General features: G+C 57.0%; 1 non-coding gene across 1 annotated transcript; it reads right to left on the reverse strand.

Moving 5' to 3' along the window:
• Positions 1-2091: 2091 nt before the first annotated feature.
• On the reverse strand, positions 2092-2163 carry Trnac-gca. Its single transcript has one exon. It is a non-coding gene; the product is annotated as a tRNA-Cys (tRNA).
• Positions 2164-5163: the final 3000 nt, after the last annotated feature.

A 5163-nucleotide genomic window follows, 5' to 3' on the forward strand; every position in this document is an offset into this window, starting at 1 on the left:
GAGGAAGGGAGTCCTCAGCTTCTCCGTCCTCCCCACTCTGCACCTCCCTCTCTGCCCCTGCACCCAGGGCTCAGGGCTGCTCGGTCTGCTCTCTTCATCTCAGCTCTTCTCCCTTCTCACTTACAACCATGGGCTTGGAGGGAGATATCTTCCCGCAGAGGGCACACCCCAAGCTGCGCCAAACAGTCCGCCCAGCATAGCCGCCCAGGCCCCGAGCTGTTGGCACAGCCGGGACTCAGGGCTCTGGACACCCTGTGGTCATTGGAGGGGACCCTGCCTGGTGTCCTTTCTGTGGTGGGGCCAGCAACACGAAGCCACAAGGCGACACAGCAAGGAGGACGCAGGGAGTGGGCCTTCGGCCACAGGGACATGAGAAAGACAGGGCGGGTAAGGTCGGGGGCATGCTGAAGCCCCAAACTCCCTGGGACTGCCAAAGGATGATCAGGTCACAGGCTGTTTGCTTCCTTGTCTGACAGATTTCCTGTTCCTCCTTGGCTGCTGACAGGTGCATTTGCATGGGCAAGAACACCACACCTGTGAATCCTTCTAATGGCATCGCAGCCCTGAGCAGGACAGCCCAGAACATCACGAAGGGTGCCCGGTCCTTGATGGCACTGAGGATGCAGATGATGAGAGAGTGAGGGCACCTCATGGGCACAAGTGACAGGGGAACAGAAGAGCGCCAGCTTGACACAAACTGCCGAACTGGCAGGCAGTGATTTCTCCACAAGCTCCCAGCATTCCTCAGAATGGGGATGAAGGGCCAGGCAGCTCGGGACAAGAGATGAGAGGACAGCAACTGAAGAGAAATGTTCAGAGAGAGATACCACAGGCTAGAGAAGCTGGACAGTAGGACTGGTGCTGGGAGGTCCTGCGGGTGGTTGGTGGCGGGTTGGCGGGACCTTGTAGGAGAGGATGGGACGACCTGATGGACTCATGGTTTTCTGGCTTGTTGCAGAAAGTTTCAGCCTTCAGGAGCTTCCAAGGAGAAGGAAAGGCTTCCCTGGCAGTGTTCTCGGAGAGCCGAAGGGAATGTCCCTAGGGAGCCTCGCACTTGGGCTCTGGTGGCCAAGAACCCTGGGGAAGTGCCGGCCTCAGAACAACTCATGTGACGCAAGCATGATGTGCCACTCTGGGATGTATACAGGGACTGGGACCTTCCTCTGGCCTGCCACGTCCCCGAGCAGTCCTGGGCCGAGGTGTTGGCCAGCTGTCTCCCATGCTCCCTGCTTCCTTCCACCCTCACCTACCTTTCCCACATTTCCACACTCTGTGCTCCTGGCCACTGCCTGTGCCTCCAGCTGCAGACTCAGCAGCCCTAGCTGGAGCCATGGCTTAGAAATCACTGCTGTCACTAGCACACTTTTGGTGAGGCGGACTTTCTCCCGGACACTGTACTGCAGGTTTTGTATTCAGTTCACATCATTGCACCCTACCATGAGACTGCTTTTCCCAACACATATGTTTCAAGCTGTCTCTCCCACCTCACTGTGAGACATCCCAATTGCCAGCGTCCTCAGCTGCATTTTTGGCAGGGTTCCTAAAAAATTTAGCTTCCGCTAGGCATAGCTGTTGGAACTGCAGCACGCCCTCCACAGTGAAAACCTCATGAAGGCTTCAGTTAGGAGGTGGTCTTCCAAACCTGTCTTTAAAAGCTCAATATGAGTAAGTAAATAAATAAATAAATTTATAAATGAATAAATAGAACAGAGGGAAGAAAAGACGCAGAGAATCACAGGCACACACATCCCGCAAGAGAAGTTCATAGCTTCACCAGGTGAAACACACCTATGATCTGAGCCCATGGCTAGTCTGACAAAGCTGCATCCCGACTTGTGTGCCCAGTGCTCCACTTCGTGACTCAGCGAGACCACATGAGAAAAAAGAAGTGAAAGAGCGCTACGGAAGAAAGCGAGCTCTTACGTCCTAGGCTCAATGGACTGCAGTTCAGGCCAGAAATGAACCAAGCATGCGGGACACATGCCTTGATCTGTGTAGAGCTGAGGTCCCCAGGCAAAGGTGCCACAGCGCGGAGGCAGAGCGCCTGAAGAAAAGACCCTTGTATATTTGGTAATAAAGTGAGTCACCAGTAGGGGGCACCCGGATTTGAACCGGGGACCTCTTGATCTGCAGTCAAATGCTCTACCCCTGAGCTATGCCCCCACCTGCCCGACTAGGTGTGTGTCATAAGCACTGTAAACCTGTGTGACCGCACCTGGCCATGCTGCACTTGCAGAGCTCTGCAGTCATCGGGGGCGCCCTTCCTCCCGGGCCCCTCTCGGTACCTCCGCAGCCCCATCTGCCCCCTCTTCTGGAGGCTATTGGCCCACGGCCCCCAGCCAGGCCCCTGGCTCAAGCCACTAGCGATGAACGCGTGGAGGTGTGCAGGGAGAACGCCTTCCACACTCACCTCCCAGAGCCCTCCACACTCCAGGAGGGGGCTGCTCAGCAGACCCTGTGGAGGCCAGGAGCGGGGTGGGATGGGCAGTGTGGAGGGTTGGGCCAAAGCAGGGGTGCAGGGACCTGGACCGAGGCTTCTGTCCAAGGACGGGTGCTGAGGTGGGAGGGACAGAGATGTGTGTCCCTGGGGCAACGCACGGGGCAGTGATTGCAACCTGGGACCAGGAGGAATGGAAGAGTCAGGCACTGAAAGGCCTTGGGCCGGTCACTGACTGCTTGTCTGCAGTGCCATGCTCTGACCCACTCCCACCCTCTTCCCTGTTCAGACTTTGGGCATGAGCAGGTCTGGCTGTGTGGCCGGACCCAAGGATCAGGTTCGCCTTTTGTCTCCTCTTAGCTGGGGATCTCAGGGGCCCTGATGGACCTGGACTCAGTCCACTTGGCTGTGACCATGCCCCCTCCTTCCTCCCCGAGAGCCCTATCCCGGGACGGGAGGAATCCGGCCGGCCACCGCAAGACCTGCAGCTCAGCGTCCTCCAGCTCGGTCCCCTTGTGCCATTAGCGTGGGAATGGCTGTGTGGAGCTGCACTCGGGCTCTCTCTTCGCCCAGGGGACGCCTCACCTTCTCCATCTTCCCTGCTCTCCACCTGGCTCTCTGCCCCTCCACACAGGGCTGCAGGGTCTCTGTCTGCTGTCTTCATCTCAGCTCTTCTCCCTTCTCCCTTACGACAGAGGGCCTTGAGGGAGATATCTTCCCCCAGAGGGCCCGCCCCAAGCTGTGCCAAACAATCTGCTCAGTGTAGCCGTTCGAGCCCCAAGCTGTTGGCACAGCTGGGACTCAGGACTCTGGACGCCCTGTTGTGGTTGAAGAGGACCCGGCCTCGTGTCCTTTCTGTGGTGGGGCCAGCAACAGGGCGCAGGTCACAAAGCCATGCAGGACGGAGGAGGCAGGGAGAGGGCTTTCTGCCACAGGGACATGAGAAAGAGAGGGCGTGTAAGGTCGGGGGCATGGTGAAGCCCCAAACTCCCTGGGATTGCCAAAGGAGGGTCAGGTCACAGGCTGTTTTCTTCCTTGTCTGACGAATTACCTTTCCTCCCTGGTGCTGAGAAGTCCATTTCCGTGCTGAAGGACACCACACCCATGAATCTTTCTAATGGCATCGTGGGCCTGAGCAGGACAGCATGGATCGTCCTGGAGGGTCCCCGGTTTTGGATGGCACTGGGGATGCACATGATGAGCAAGTGAGGGCACCTCGTGGGCGCAAGTGACAGGGGAGCAGAAGCGAGCGAGCTTGACATGGACTGCTGAAGCGGCAGGCAGTGGTTTCTGCACAAGCTCCCAGCATTCCTCACAATGGGGATGAAGGGCCAGGCGGCTACAGACAAGAGAAGAGAGGGTGGCAACTGAAGGGAAATGTTCGGAGAAAAATCTCTTGCAGGCGAGGGAAGCTGGAGTGTAGGACCGGTGTTGTGAGGTCCTGCGGGAGGTTGGTGGGGGGTTGGCGGGACCTTGTAGAAAGCGACGGGGAGACCTGATGTACTCGTGGTTTTATGGCTTCTTGCAGAAAGTTGTAGCCTTCCGGTGCCTCCCAGGGGAAGGGAAGGCTTCCCTCACAGTGTTCTGGGAGAGCCAAAGGGAATGTAGCTAGGCAGCCTCACACCTGGGCTCAGGTGGCCAGGAGCCCTGGGCAAGTGTTAGCCTCACAACAACTCGTGTGACTCAAGCATAATGTGCCACTCTGGGATTTACGCAGGGACTGGAGCCCTTCCTCTGGCCTGCCACCTCCCTTGTGGTGCTAGGCCATGTTTTTGGCCAGCCGTGTCCCATGCTCCCTGCTCCATTCCACCCTTACCTTCGTTTCCCAGGTTGTCCCCCTCTGCGCTCCTGGCCACTGCCTCTGCCTCCAGCTCGAGACTCAGCCTCCCTCGCTGGAGCCCTGGGCTCTGAAATCACCGGTGTCACTAGCACACTTTTGGTGAGGCGGACTTTGTCCCGGCCATTGTACCATAGGTGTTGTGTTCAGTTCACGTCATGGCACCCTAGCAGGGGACTGTTCTTCCCAACATGTGTGTTTCAAGCTGTCTCCCCCACCCAAGTGTCAGACAACCCAGTTGCCAGCATCCTCAGCTGCATTTTTGGCAGCGTTCCTAAGCATTTCTACTTCTGCTAGGCGTAGCTGTCGGGACTGCAGCACGCCCTCTGCAGCAAAAACCTTAGGAAGGCTTCCCTTAGGAGTTGGTCTTCCAATCCTGTCTTTCGAAGCTCAATATAAGGAGGTGAATCAAGAAATAAGTTTATATCTCTATCAATATGAAAGAGGGAAGAAAAGGCCCAGACCAACAAAACAGGCACCCATATCGCGAAGGAGAAATTCATGGCTTCTCCGGGTGAAACACACCCAGAACCTGAGCCCGTGGCGAGTCTGAGAAAGCTGCATCCCAAGTGCTGTGCCCGGTGGGCAACTTGGTGCCTCAGCGAGACCACATGTGAAAAAAGAGGTGAAAGAGGGCTAGAGAGGAAAGCAGTTGCAGACGTCCTAGGCCCAATAGACTGCAGTACAGGCCAGACACGAACCAAGAGTGCTAGACACACGCCTTGGGCCATGGAGAGCTGCTGTCCCCAGGGAGAGGTGCCAGGGCCTGAAGGCAGAGCGGATAGAGACAAGATCCTTGTAGGTTTGGCAATAAAGTGGGTCACCAGTAGGGGGCACCCGGATTTGAACCGGGGACCTCTTGATCTGCAGTCAAATGCTCTACCCCTGA

The sequence above is a fragment of the Chinchilla lanigera genome, unplaced genomic scaffold (genome assembly GCF_000276665.1).
Source record: "Chinchilla lanigera isolate Chin_1 unplaced genomic scaffold, ChiLan1.0 scaffold00090, whole genome shotgun sequence".
Taxonomy (NCBI): Eukaryota; Metazoa; Chordata; class Mammalia; order Rodentia; family Chinchillidae; genus Chinchilla; species Chinchilla lanigera.